This window comes from Hemibagrus wyckioides, linkage group LG04, assembly GCF_019097595.1.
Source record: "Hemibagrus wyckioides isolate EC202008001 linkage group LG04, SWU_Hwy_1.0, whole genome shotgun sequence".
Classification (NCBI taxonomy): Eukaryota; Metazoa; Chordata; class Actinopteri; order Siluriformes; family Bagridae; genus Hemibagrus; species Hemibagrus wyckioides.
This window is the reverse complement of record NC_080713.1, coordinates 4,890,140-4,906,198: the sequence shown is the minus strand read 5'-3', so window position 1 is coordinate 4,906,198 and position 16,059 is coordinate 4,890,140. Positions and strand designations below refer to the sequence as shown.

Below are 16,059 nucleotides of genomic sequence, written 5' to 3'. Positions count from 1 at the left end.
AAATCTGATGAAATTAGGGATAAAACAAATCTAAATATTTTTAACAGTTTATTCTTTGTAATAGAATTTTTTTGAAAATTATTTTCAATATTTATAATATAACTATAGCTAATACTATAATATCCTGTGAATGTAAGCATATAATGAAAATTAAAGCATCGCTTTCCCATATTATTATCCAAAACCACACACACACACTCAGAAACACTCTCAACCTTTCTACCCATCATTTACTCCATCTTTATCTTTTGCTTGCTAATGACTGCTATTACACACCAAGAGCCAACAAACTGGTCATTACCGGAACATTCCCTCACTCTGGAGCTCGATTACAACACACACATGTGGACAGGCCTGTAGTCCAGTCAGTGCAAATGAAAGCCTACAGTTCCCAAGACTGTCACTTTCGCAGGCTCTCACTACAGGCGTAATGACAGCCTGCCAACACAAACCCACAACAATTCAGCACTAATGGCCTTGGAAAGAACAAAATCCTCATGACACAAGCTGTTTGGAAAGATTTGAGGGTTAAGGTTAGTGGTGGAGTTGGAGGCTAGTGTTTTCGCTTCATTTCTTCATTTGTATTTTCTTGTGCATGTATATAATAAAGCACTCTTAAAAATCTTAATTTTAGTAATAATCAAGGGCTTTAATTTTACACTGCTGATTAGTAATGAGATTATCCTTACTCAGCAGTGTAAGAAAAGAGGTTTGTCATAATGAATGGTGGAACTTCGAAATTCACAGTTCTGTATACTCGTCTTTATTTCTGGTCCACAGTCGCCCCCTTGTGGACATTATGAAGCACGCATTTCTTGGGGTAGCACTGTAATGTTGGTCCCACTATTCCTGACTGCTATAGTTAGTCAAGTCATGGTACATCCCTTCCAAATAATACCATTAACACCAATAACACAGTCTGTAGTAAAGCTGAGCTTGCCGTTTATTGCCGTCCAACCAACCGACTTCACTTAATATTTAATATTTACTGCTATTTTTTCCTGCACAGGCATTTCGAAAAAGTACTGATCGAGAAAGTAATGCATCTCGTTCATGTTTATTATTACCCCCTATTGCATTTTATGTTGGGTTCTCATTCACACTCTGCTGATGAAGTGTCAGGAAAGTAGGATGGAATACATTTGCCACATTATATTCATAGGGCCATTTTACCAAGTGTATTCATTTGACATGAATGCTTACTGTTATGGCTGGTTGCTGGTGGTGTTTAGGCTCCTTACAGTATACAAAGACATCATGTCTGCTTCTAACATTGTGGAAACAGATCCATGTATAGGGTGTGATAGTCAGTTGACCACAAACCTTTGGCTATTTAGTGTAAGATTAAATTCAATTGATATACTCTGAACAAGCTCTGCTCTGGGCTGACTGTGTGATACTATTTGTTCATGACCTCTTCTTATGACCATGACCTTGTCCTAAAATTTCTGCCTGTCTTGTTTTGATGAGCATGTGCCGAACACATGGATGGACACTCGCTAAAAGTTTCTTGTTCTGTAATTTAGATAACCATTTTCATAATAAACTCGTCAAAACGCCAGTGGACACGTCAACAACCACGTCCGTGTCTGCTGATGATTTTTCGTTACCTAGAGATAAGATTAAATATTAGACCTTTCTACTGTATACACCGATCAGACATGACATTATGACCACCTGCCTAATATTGTGTTGGTCCCCCTTTTGCTGACAAAACAGGCCTGACCCGTCCTGCACTGTGTATTCTGACACCTTTCTATCAGAACCAGCATTAACTTCTTCAGCAATCTGAGCAACAGTAGCTCGTCTGTTGGATCGGATCACACGGGTCAGCCTTCGCTCCCCACATGCATCAATGAACTTTAGCTGCCTATGACCCTGTTGCCGGTTCACCACTGTTCCTTCTTTTGATAGATACTGACCACTGCAGACCGGGAACACCCCACAAGAGCTGCAGTTTTGGAGATGCTCTGATCCAGTGGTCTAGCCATCACAATTTGGCCCTTCGTCAAACTCACTCAAATCCTTACACTTGTCCATTTTTCCTGCTTCTAACATCAACTTTGAGGACAAAATGTTGACTTGCTGCCTAATATATCCCACCCACTAACAGGTGCCATGATGAGGAGATCGTCAGTCTTATTCACTTCACCTCTCACTGCACAGAATGTTATGCCTGATCGGTGTAAATACTCCCTGTTCATCTGAGAAAATTTCAAAGAGTGTCCCTATTGAGCAAGCCAGAGGTGAGAAAACCTAGAGAGGAACCCGACTAAAAAGGGGAATCCATCCTCTTGGTGACATCACTCCATGATGTAGAAACCAAAAATGTCATTGTTTGGGTGACTGAGTGCTGACCCAGTGTTTCAATTCATCAACACGTCTTGGTGACTTCCGTATCCTGGGCGTCATCAGGCATCAAGGCAGGATACACCCTGGACCGAGTGCCAACCCATCACAGGGAGCACACACACAATCACACACTATGAGCAATTTAGAGCCATAAATATATATATATATATATATATATATATATATATATATATATATATATATATATATATATATATATTACTTACAGTGCTTATATGTTTCTTATATACGCTGCTAAATGGATGATTGTGGGTTTAAATCCCAGGACCACCAAGATGCCACTGCTGGGCCCTTGAGCAAGGCCCTTAACCCTCAGCTGCTCAGTTATATATCATTGACTATTGTATAACCAGATGCTGTAAACAGTGGGAAGTACTGTAGTATCTCAGCAGACTACTGATTAGACATAACCGGAATATGTACAACCTTCACAATGTTTATATGCAAAACAACTGAAATTGATTCCATTAACCAGATACAATCTATACTGATACAGTATGTGAGAGTCTTAATGCCTTTCTTTGTTTGGTTTTGTTTCAGGTTTTTCTGCTGAATCTGCACTCATTTGATCAGCAGATGTCAGTAGCGTACAAAGCATTTTTCTCACACTTTTCATCAGAATGTCTGTATGGTCTCTTCACAATCATTACTGGTATCAAAGAATTTCAGCTTTAAAATATATTTCTGCATTTTCAACTTTGTCTTTAATCTATAGTAATATGCATGTGCTATAACTACAGAGACAGAAAGGAAAGTCTGGTTTGGTCACACGCACAAAAAGTGGATAGAGATTAGGTTGAAAACTGCTTTAATACAGTACATGCAAGTTTGTTAACAGATCATTACTAATCCATATTTAATAATCCATCTTCCTCATGATGGCAGCAGGCACCTGAATAATAATAATAATAATAATAATAATAATAATAATAATAATAATAATAATAATAATAATAATAAAGATCCTCTCTCAGATCTGCTTCTGCCACTTTGGAGAATAACACATTTTATTTTGACACTTCAGCTCTATGTGTTTTATTTATTTATATATGTCCAAAGAAATGTCCAAAGACTGAGACAATAAGTCGAAATGGAGAATATAAATATAAACCCTAAAGCGCATCACAAGGACAGATGCTGAGATGTAACTAATTGGCTGGAAATTAAACAACTAGGTCAGTGCTGAGACAGACGGAGCTTATTATTTGTAATGACTGTGTGTTGTGTAAGGTCTAACATTAACAGATAGTTGTGCAGAAACAATTACCTCTTGGACTAAAAATTTAGATTTAGATTTAATGTAAATTTTGAATTAGAAATGGATTGTAGGATTGTAGATATGTTGTTGATGGTACACATGTGTTTGATATACTCACACACACACACACACACAGTAACATGGCACATTCTCCAGGCCAGCCCCTGTCTGACCTGCTGCTGAAATGGTCATTCATATGATAGATAGATGTAAACATTACAATTCCTTGATATATTTTTTAAATGTATTCTCTTTTTTTGCTCAGAAGAACTGTTTAATGAATGTTCCTCAGTTCTATCTCACAAAATCGGTCTCACCTAGAGAGACTGCTTATTTTTCTACCTGCCTTTTCTAACATATTTTGTTAGATCCATTTCCAACAATTCTGAAGAGATTAATAGTAAAATTTTAACTAAAGATGAATGAATGAATGAATGAATGAATGAATGAATGAATGAATGAATGAATGAATGAATGGATGGATGGGTGGGTGGATAGAATGGTGAGTGGATGGATGGATGGATGAAGGAATAAGTAATTGAATAAAAAGTTGGAAGGATGGATGGGCAGAAGGATGGATGGATGGATCAAGGAATAAGTAACTGAATGGAAGGATGGACGGACGGACGGACAGAAGGACGGACGGATAAACTTCTCCATTTTCAGTGCATTAAGTTGTGTAACTCATGTTCACGATTTCCTTCACTGAGATCAACAATATCCATACAAGTCTCTTATACTAGTCAATTCAGATTTTTTACTCGTCATCCTAAATGTGTGTAAAGTTACTATGTATGTACATTCTACCTCGGAAATATCAATATCATTATGTTCAAATCAAAACATTACCCACCTTGTGTTAGGGCAAGATGAGCAGATGATTCATGTAACTTAACCTTATTTAAAATTTTACTGAAAGATATCTTAGAGAAAAGCTAAATTATACAATTGCATCGACAATGGTTTGTTCTGTCCGCGACAGAAAAACAGAAACCACAACCATGTTACAATACCACTCTAGCCAAATAACAAGTGATGGCTTTGTGTAACGGTAATATAACAGATATAGCTAAAGACAATGTTAGCTAACGTTAACGTTACATCAGCCAACCTATACAGCATGACTAGGCAGACACATTAGCTAATAAGTACTAAATACAGTACCACGTAACTTATAAGTTAAAACTGTTTTGGCTAAACTAAATCTGTCTTAACTTACCTCAATGTGTTTCTTCAGTAAGTTTTTGAATGCCAGTATTTCGGTTTCTTTCAGCACACATAAGAGGCACTTCATTCAGTATGAAGAATCCTTCATGCCAAGAAAGGAAAACCATGGGTGGTCCTCCTCTAAGTTATTTGATAGCGGAGGCGTGGAAGTGGGTGCTGGGGCAGCGTCACTACTGCTAGCTGCCATGCTGCAGCTATGCTGTCTTGACCTGCTTGTATCAGACATGCCAAGACTAAAATCATCAAATTAGGATGCAGGGTTTTTTTGTAGTTAGTAACGAAAATGCTGAAAAGAAAATGTATCGGAGAAAAAATATAGAATTTGTTTCAAAAATGTAGTGAAGTAAAAGTAAAAGCTGACAGAAAAATAAAAACTCAAGTAAAGTACAAAAACTCTCAAAAAATATTTAAGTACTGTAATGAAGTAATTTGACTTCGTTACATTACACCACTGGTTCTCTGTACATCTTTTTGTGCGCACTGCACTGACACTTTACTCCCTGTTAAACTGGACACTATATTTTGCCTTATATACACATCTACAATATATTTATATATTTATCTTACATGTGCACACTGTACATACTATATTCTTTTGCAACACCATTTCAATGTTGACCATTTTATCTACATATATTCATATACTGTATCTTCTGTACATTATAGTCTACACATATATTTATTTATATTGTTTTCACATATACTATACATATACTATATTGTACTATATATATACATTTATATATATATATATATATATATATATATATATATATATATATATATATATATATTTATTTATTTATTTTTATATTTGTTATATATACATACATAGACATATATTTGCATATGCATATCTGACACTTGATTTTCAAGTTCACACATTTTCTTTTTTACTCTTTCCTCTTTTATGTAAGACAGTCGTAAAAAGCATTTCACTACATGTCGTACTGTGTATGATTTCGTATGTGACAAATAAAATTTGAATTTGAATTTGAATTTGGTGGGATGGATGGATGGGTGGGTGGATGGATGGATGGATGGGAGGGTGAGTGGGTGGATGGATGGATGGATGGATGGATGGATGGGAGGGTGAGTGGATGGGCGAGTGGATGGGTGGGTAGATGGATGGATGGATGGATGGATGGATGGAAGGGTGGGTAGATGGATGGATGGATGGGTAGGTAGTTAGATGGTCGGATGGATGGATGGGTAGGTTGGTTTGTTGGGCGGATGAGTGGGTGGATGGATGGGTGGATGGATGGATGGATGGGAGGGTGAGTGGGCAGATGCATGGATGGGCGAGTGGATGGGTGGGTAGATGGATGGATGGATGGATGGAAGGGTGGGTAGATGGATGGATGGATGGGTAGGTAGTTAGATGGTCGGATGGATGGATGGGTAGGTTGGTTTGTTGGGCGGATGAGTGGGTGGATGGATGGGTGGATGGATGCATGAGTGGGTGGATGGATGGATGGATGGATGGATCAATCAATCAATCCATAATGCAGCACCTCACGTTTTTTATAATAAATTTGGTCTTCATTTCTCACTTGAGCTTCATGTCTGATTGCTCACACATATCAAAGTAGAAAAGTAGGAAAAGTAGGAAGTAGAAAAGACACAAAATTTTCCTAGTCCCGATGCACACTTCCTGTCTCAACCAGATACCTCAGAACAAATTCTCTCTTCATTCTAAATAATGCATTTATATTTGATGCGGTACATGCATGTTTGTATGTCAAAAAATGACCTGGAATAAAAATGAGCGACTGATTCCAATGCCAGGAAAGTGTGGAAAAAAAGAGAAGTGTTTAGAAACAACCACCCGTGCACCTGTTTCATTTTACTGTCGGTTTATTGAGCTCTGCGTGTAGTTTTAAAAATTTACATATCCCTGTATATGTGAGTCAGTTATTTCGTTAAACAGACCTGACAGGATTGGACAGGAACGTTTCCGCTTCATGTGCTTTTTCTATGCCTGGGATAATTTGCATTGATTACCAGCTTATTTGGATGGGGTCTGGCAAGACGCATGCTATAGAGAGGGGGAAAAAAATGCCATGAATACACCAAACACGTCAAAACCACAGAGATTAGTGAAATACTGGATGCTGTATAATACAAAAATGACTGGAGCTAGCCATTCGGAAAGTGAATCTGTGCGCTTGCCTGCAGTTTTGATTCACAGAGCATTTTCAGAATATAACACAGCACCGCAAAAAAGCCTACTGTACCTCTCCACTGTCTCTATAGCGGAAATATGTACAGTATGTATTAAATGTGGCCTAGTATTAAAACAAGATGGATAACGTATATAAAATAAGACCGAAGAGCTCTTAATAAGGTGCAGTTATCCGAAAGATTTGAAATAGCATAGCCACACGTGTGCACTGTTTTGAATGTATATAACAGTGATTGACATTCATTAAAGATGGATTGGAAATGTGCTGGAAGTATCACTGTGTGCTCAACAGTCTTCGCGATGTGCCAGTTGATGGATTTGAGTGATCCAATTCGCCATTTGGACCCTAATTGAGATGTCAGACGGAGCGGTGAATGTGCTTGCATCTGCTGACGTGTCTCTTAACCGTTATTTATTATGGTTATTAGAACACTTTGCACTACCATCAATTAATCTCTTCCACATGCTCAGTGAGGGTGCAACATGGAGCCAATGTGCTAGAACAGCCATTATGGGTTTATGACATTTGCTTTATTGTGGTTTTGTCTCTTCCTGTCATAAAGGGAAATGAATGTGCACAAGCTGGACCTGTTTAAAGAAAAGAAAAGAAATATACAGTATATACACAGATATAAATATATATACCGATCAGCCATAACATTATGACCACTGACAATGAATAACACTGATGATCTCCTCATCATGGCACCTGTTAGTGGGTGGGATATATTAGGCAGCAAGTGAACATTTTGTTCTCAAAGTTGATGTTAGAAGCAGGAAAAATGGGCAAGCGTAAGGATTTGAGCGAGTTTGACAAGGGCTAACTTGTGATGGCTAGACCACTGGATCAGAGCATCTCCAAAACTACAGCTCTTTTGGGTTGTTCCCGATCTGCAGTGGTCAGTATCTGTCAAAAGTGGTCCAAGGAAGGAACAGTGGTGAAGCGGTGACAGGGTCGTGGATGGTCAAGGCTCATTGATGCACGTGGGGAGAGAAGGCTGGCCCGTGTGATCCGATCCAACAGACGAGCTACTGTTGCTCAAATTGCTGAAGAAGTTAATGCTGGTTCTGAAAGAAAGGTGTCTTTTCTCCCAAAAAGCGTCGCAAACACTACTTTTACCATCAAGTTCAAAGCCACATGGCCCATGACATACACCTTTATAAACATTTTTCAAGGCTTCTGCGATAATACTGCTACGTTCATAAAGATTATTTTGCCTTTATTAGTTTATAACTTGCTTTCCGTGCTTATGTCTCTTCCTATTTACGTGCAGTGTTTCTAACGTTATTTAAGCTCTTCATATTTAAGACAATACTTTGCTTTTCATATATTGATCTTTCTCAGTTACTGTTAGCAAATGACATAATTTTCATTTCAACCTTCATTTAACTGTATCATATAAGCAATTAAGCTTTATTTAAGGGTTAAGATTAAATAAATATCACTCATTGTCATTGGAGTGTCATGAATAGTCATAAAAGTTTAATAAATAATTACATTAAATTAAATGTTTTGTTTTTTAACTCTTAAGGAGTTTGTATATAAGGGTAAGTATATATAACCTTGTTATTACAGTGTAATGAACAGTCTTGTAACAGTGTTATACTTTGGGTTTCACGTCAATGTTTCTATTCAGTGTTATATTCAGGAGATACAGTGGAGCATCTCTTATCCCCATGTAAAATGTCTTTTGTGGGGTTTTTTTTTAATTTATTTTAATTTACGAATTAATCTTACATTGCAAACTCATGTCAAATAATCTCATAATGACCAGCATATAGTATATTTCAATATATCATCACTGTGGTCAACCGACATTGTTTTAAATGTGCTTTATAAATAAAACTTACTTGAATTACACTACAAGTCAAAAGTTTGGACACATCTAATTCCATGGTCTTTCTATTTCTTTCTACATTGTAAAACAATGCTGAAGGCGGCCGAAATCCACAATAATGTCCTTTGAACAGTTGATATTGAGATATGTCTGCTACTGATGCTCTGTAAAGCCTTCATAACGCCTCTAATCTGAGGTGCTGTTAATTGGTGATTTCTGAGGCTGGTCACTCTAAATGAACTTCTCCTCTGCAGCAGAGGTCAGTTTTGGTCTTGCTTTACTGGGATGGTCTTCATGTGAGCCAGTTTCATCATGGTGCTTGATGGGTTTTGCAAATGCACTTGACAATACTGTTCTTGCAAGAACTATTCCAGAACACCTGACCTTCGTGTCTTAAAATAACAACTGACTGTTGTTTGTTGTCATTACATATGGATTACTGAAGTCCATCTGTGTTATTTTATAGTTTTGAAATCTCCAGTATTGTTCTAGAATGTAGAAAATAAATCCCTAAACAAAAAACACTGAATTAAAAGGTGTGTCCAAACTTTTGACTGGTAGTATATATGACTTAGTAAGTTAATAATAAGTTGTTGTGACCTTTTAATGCAATACAATAATAAGGCAGTGTGAAAAGTGTCAATTACCTTATGACAGATGTGTTATGAGAATTTAATATTGGTATAAAAAAAATAGTGAGTTAAGTGGTTAAGCTTCTGGGCTACTGATTGTCTGTAAGTTCAAATCCTAACACTGGCTCTGTGGAACTTGGCTGATCATGAATGACTCTACACCCTGACTTCCTAATAAGTTGGGACATGCAAAAAAACAGACCAAGGAGTACCATGTTATAACACAGTCATAAACCATTATACATGTTGCAATAATTATGTATGAATGGCATGAGAGTTTATGACAATAATGTATTTGTAAACTGTATTACACTAAATTGACAAAACCGAAGAAATTCAGCTGTAATTCAACGTCAACACATTATTTATTTTGATTTATTTCGATCCAAGAGACTACAGATGATGCAACTAAAGAGTGAATGAATGAATGAATGAATGAATGAATGAATGAATGAATGAACTAACAAATATACAGATGGATGGATGGATGGATGGATGGATGGATGGATGAATGGATGGGTGGACAGACAGAGGGACGGATGGATGGATGGATGGATGGATGGATGGACGGATGGATGAATGGATGGGTGGACAGACAGAGGGACGGATGGATGGGTTGATGGATGGACAGACGGATGGATAGATGGTTGGATGGATGGACGGATAGAGGGATGGATGGATGGATGGATGGACAGGACAGATGGATGGATGTATGGATGGACAGATGAATGGATGGACAGATGGACAGATGAATGTTTGGATGGATGGATGGAGGGATGGACGGATGGACAGATGGACGGATGGACGGAGGGATGGATAGAGGAATGGATGGATGGATGGAGGGACGGATGGATGGAGGGATGTATGGGTAGATGGAGGGATGGACGGACGGACAGACGGATGGAGGGACGGACGGATGGAGGGATGAATGAATACTGTAAATGCATCACACAGCATAAGAGTTTATGACGCATTTGTAAACTATATTATAAGCAACTCTCTATATTGCCAAATCAGCTGTAAGACAACATTAAAGCATTTGGGGGGTTTTGTATTGATGATATAATGCATTACAATGCATAATGATGCATAATTGTTAATGCATAATGTATAACATGAAAAGATAGGTGTAAATTACTGTGCATTATCATAAGTAAGTAAAACAATTTTTTATCTTCTGAATGCATTAGAACTTGATATGAATGAATTTAAAAGGCAGTAAACTATATATATATTCACGGTGATGATGATGATGATGATGATGTTGATGTTGATAATGTGTATTAAAGTATATTCCCAATACATACATATTCCCATTCATACACAATATAAGAAGTAGGGTATGATTTGAAAAATGAATTGAACATGAATGCTAGTGTGTTGTTCAGTTAATGTATAAAGTTGTGTGTGTGTGTTTGGCTGTGTCCGTGTTTCTGTGTGTTTCTGTGTTTAGTATTGCTGTATATGTGTGGTGTCAAAATGAATGTCCCTTCGAGCAACACAGAAGATAATGTTTCTCTCTTTTCTCATCTCTCTTCTGCTGCCCCTCGCCCCGGCGGCCCCTCGCCCTCCCGTCACACTGCTGGCTGCATCACAGCTAATCGTCTCCCTTTGCCCCAACGGCAGCAACGTGCTGAGAGAATTAAAGAACCTCCGCCATCCTTCTCGCTGCCCTTCTCCATTTCATCTTTTATTTCACCTTCTCGGTCTGTTTTGTCGTAGCTTTTATACGGTACTGAATGTGCAGAGGCACGTCTACGTTTCATTCCAAAGGTATGAAAGTGAAAGAGAAGGAATACCTACTAAAGCTTAAACAAATTTCAGAAGAGCTAATGTGTTTTCACCCCCCTTGTTCTCTCTCTATCTCTCCTCATCTCCTTTCTGTACCCCCTCTCTATTTGAGACTCTATTCAGGCCTGGCTGCGGTCTAATCAGTTTCATCATGGTTTCCATTAGTGCGAGAGAATATGAAGTAATTAAAGCATGGCCAGTAGAACAGACCGAGAGAGCGATAGAGAAAGAGAGAGAGAGAGAGAGAAAGAGAGAGACTCAGCCATCCGTAGACCGACAAGATGAAGAATAAAGGGTGTGGCATTCAGAGCTGTCTGTGTGTTCGTTCCTGTGCTTGGTTAGAAACCAGCTTTGCATGTTAATGACTGAGATTATTAGGCACTAATGTGGCCTTTCATAGCATGGAAAAGTGGCATCAGTGCGTGAAGAGGAACACAAGAGGAAACAAACGAATGTAAACACTACGGATGCATTCGGATCATTTTTGAATATGACTACGAGTAAATTTTCCTGGTACTCAGCAATGCTAAAGCTAATACTGCTCCCGAAATGAGTAACCTACTTAGCATTAATCAATCAGGATGGCCATGAAACATGTTATTTAGCTCCGTTTGTGTTGTATGCAGCTAGCAGTTAGCTTCAGGTGCCGAGGTTTATATTTAAGTCTTTCAATTTGACCTATACTGTGAGAACATGAGCAGACAGAGCATTAGCAATTAAAAGCGAGTGCGATGTGCTGCGAACTGCGGTTTGTCCGCGAGACATCGTATGTGTCTCAGTCCTCACTGAACTGAATTGCTCTTACACATAATTAGCTCTCTGCACACTCACTTGAGCTTAATGACAGCTGCTCTGTGCGCTCAGGTCAGCGCTCCTTCTGTTCTACATTAAATACACCATCCCATAAAGATGCTTTTTGCAGGTTACTTAAATTGTACTGTCGAATAGTTTCTCTTCTTGACATTTTCACACAAAGAACAATTTCGCAGTCTGTTTTTTATCATTGATCATTAATCACGTAATGCCTCCAGACTGGTGTCATTTCCTGACATCTGTTCCTGTAGTGCACCGACATACGCTGGGCTTACATCACACAGTATCACGTACATAAGCACACGAGTAAAAGAGCATGATATTGGATCAATTGTCATACTTTTGTCAGTGTGGGTATCAATACATCCCTAGTAAATAGTACTAGAAGAAAATAAGAGGCTATACAGCCATTATTTGGACACAGGTATTTGAAATAGAAACGAATATATATTGTACATCAGGCATCTGCCATTCATAATCTGAATACAGTACTGCTTGAGAATATTCATCATTAACATGCGATATTTCGTCATGTCCAGATTACTGTATAGATGGAATGTACAGGTTGGATCACAATAGACTGCAGGGATGCACAAAACTGTAAAAGTCTGTATCCGGGGAAGGTGAATAATGTGTTAAAATCTTTTAACCTTCCTTCTTGAAGCTAAATATGCAGTAATTTATTAATGATGCACCTTACATAATTTTAAAGGTATAGAATATTTACAAAAGGGCAAATGAGGCCAAGGAAAACAGAATTCATCTGTTTATAATAGACCAATATTGCACACGTCTGTCATAAAGTGGTTACGACACATTTGAGACTGCCTTATCGTTTTACTGTGTTAGAAGGTCACTACAACTGTGTCAGAAGGTCACTACAACTGCCTTCGTAACTCTGTGTCTCTAAGCCATACAATAAGTAAGGAAGCAAATGCTTATTTTCTGTTAAAAAATGTAAGATCCATGTTTTCTTAAGGGTTTTAAGATCTTTGGAGTTAACATACTAGGTTGGAGAATTACAACACAATAGTAGTCATATTCAGAGTGTAATCCCAGCAATACAACCTGAATGGGAAGCAGGTAAATTGGTGTAATTTTAGATGCTTTTGCAAATTTTAAGCAAAGGTTTGGTTAAAATTCTCTCTTTCTCTCTCTCTCTTTCTCTCAGAATCATGTTCCCTCATACCTTTGATATTATCCGTATTGTTCCAATAACAATTCAGGTAGTATTCAGACAGGTAAGCTGGTTTGAGGTTTAATGCACTTAAATGCTGTATAAGAGAAGTGATGTTTCATGAACTGCACATGGATTGAAATATTATCAGTTTAGTTAAGTTTAAAAAACATATAGAACAGTTTAGAAATTGTCACGAAACAGTAATATCTGGTGTAATGAGCCACAGTGCTGGAAAATGCTGATAAAATGCTGATGCAAAAGCAAGATTTAAGACAAAAATGATGTATTTTGATTCGTAATGCTTAATGATAAATCTCAGTACTTTTTTTATTTTATTTTATTTTATTTTAGCAGAATCCATTTGTTATTCTTGGTAACGTCTGACTTTTAATGCAGGTTCAAATATACTATATGCACCCAAACTGGAATGAGTTGGTCATGGTACATAACTCCACATGCTCAGATTGACTGCCCCGAGGCTCTTTCATTTCTTGCCGCAGCACAAAGCCAATTGTTTTCATTTTCACTTTGATCAATTATTCGCTCAAGCTTAGCATGTTCTGAATCACAGGGCCTGCTGCTTTGATGAACTGGCAGGCAGAGAAAGAGACAGAGAGAGGAGGGGAATGTGAGTACAGAAGACAGAAGGAAAAAGAAAGAGAATGATTCCTTACTGTGGTGGAGGACAATAGAAAGAACAGTGTGTTGTGGAGGCGATGCTCAAATGTCTAACACTGCAAATCACTCTGCAATTTTCCCTACACTTCTGTTATCTTCTTTCCCACTCTCTCTTCTTTTTCTCTCTCTCTTTCTCTCTCTCTCTCACTCCTTCCACCACCCCCATTTTTCTCTCTGCCGCCAATGATGGCTGTCTCAGCACTCCTTTCTGCCGCAACTTCACAATAGGTGCTTATTTGAGGAGGCACTCTGGCAGCAGAAGCTTTTGCCATGACAAGGTCTTATTATAGTGGAGGTTCAAAATGGAAGAACACGCCCACTCATACCTTCTGTGTCCTACAGTATTGTGAAGATCTATTTCCAAGGCTGGGGAAGATATATGGTGCTGTGCTATAGCAAAGGAAATCAACAGCTTTATCATCTCCCATGGTAAAAAAAAAAAAAAAAGAAAAACTAAAGGCATCATATATTTTTTTTTTCATGAGCAAAGCTTGGAGATGGACTAGAATAAGTCCAGTTCTTAGAGGACAGCTTTCTTTGTGAACACACACACACACACACACATACACAATGATTTCATTCAGCACCCAGCGCCTCACTGACAAGCTGGGAAATGAGCATATGGATCAAATAATGAGAGCTGAACCTCAGATGAGTTTTAAATTATAGCTTTTATCCAGTGTGAGAAAGCCTTGTCAATATCTGTGCGAGAAAGCCACACTTTCAGGGCTGACTTTGTTTTGGCCTCATCTCTGATTACCATTATAATCCAGCAGCCGCACCATTTCAGAGTCCAAACACATACACATAGCATTCAAGTCTAGGCCTGGCAAGGCGATTGCCTTATATTTAAAGCCCTTTTTGTGTGGCTTTGCTATGACAAATGCTTTTCCAATACCAATCACAGACGAGCGCACTTCTTTGGATCAGTGAAATGGGCTTTGAGTCCATCAGCAGAAAGTTCCTTCACGCAAAGCAAATACCATTCAACAGTCTAACACACAAGAAAGAGGCGAGAGATATTCCAGGCATTTTTTCAGCCTTATAAGTGTAAAGGAACATTGGGTCATCTGCTATCTTAAGTGTATACTGTTATTCCTCAAAATTCAGTTTATATCAGATTTGTGGCAAATCAAAATCCAGTATTGTGTTGTCCAGATTTAAACCCTCACTCTAATAGCTGCATCTGTATCTGCTGTAGAATTCATATTACTACAGAATAATATTCCTTAGGGTTCATTATAACAGAATTTGTGATGTTAGTTGTTTTTATGCAAACTGCTGCTGCTGATGAAATATGTACTATTTGAACTCCCATGTATTTATTTAGCATTGTAATCCAAGCAAAAGATGAAAAGGTATAAAGAACGTAGTTGAGTTTTTCATCCATGATATAATGATGGGACTAATTCGTATCTGCAATAATGTACAGTATTAATAGATTGAGCCATTCTCAACATTCTATAATGTATAGTAATAATAGACTACAGTATAAACTGATTGAGTCATGATCATCTGCAATGAAGTATTGTTTTAATAGAATGAGTGAGTAGTGCGTAGTTCCCATCCTCAATAAAGTACAGTATTAAATAGTGTATAATTCTCATCCTCAATAAAGTACAGTATTAAACAGTGTATAATTCTAATCCTCAATAAAGTACAGTATTAAATAGTGTATAATTCTCATCCTCAATAAAGTACAGTATTAAACAGTGTATAATTCTAATCCTCAATAAAGTACAGTATTAAATAGTGTATAATTCTCATCCTCAATAAAGTACAGTATTAAACAGTGTATAATTCTAATCCTCAATAAAGTACAGTATTAAACAGTGTATAATTCTGATCCTCAATAAAGTACAGTATTAAACAGTGTATAATTCTAATCCTCAATAAAGTACAGTATTAAACAGTGTATAATTCTGATCCTCAATAAAGTACAGTATTAAACAGTGTATAATCCTCATCCTCAATAAAGTACAGTATTAAACAGGGTATAATTCTAATCCTCAATAAAGTACAGTATTAAACAGTGTATAATCCTCATCCTCAATAAAGTACAGTATTAAACAGTGTATAATTCT

At 37.5% G+C, this 16,059-nt stretch overlaps 1 protein-coding gene across 1 annotated transcript in view; it reads right to left on the bottom strand.

The window, feature by feature from the left end:
- The window catches only part of LOC131351736 (keratin-associated protein 5-1-like), a 16,588-nt gene extending 11,652 nt beyond the window's left edge, over positions 1-4,936 (bottom strand). The window contains exon 1 of the mRNA XM_058387247.1: positions 4,851-4,936. The gene's annotated coding sequence lies outside the window, so the exon portion shown is untranslated. The remainder of the gene's footprint in view (positions 1-4,850) is intronic.
- Positions 4,937-16,059: the final 11,123 nt, after the last annotated feature.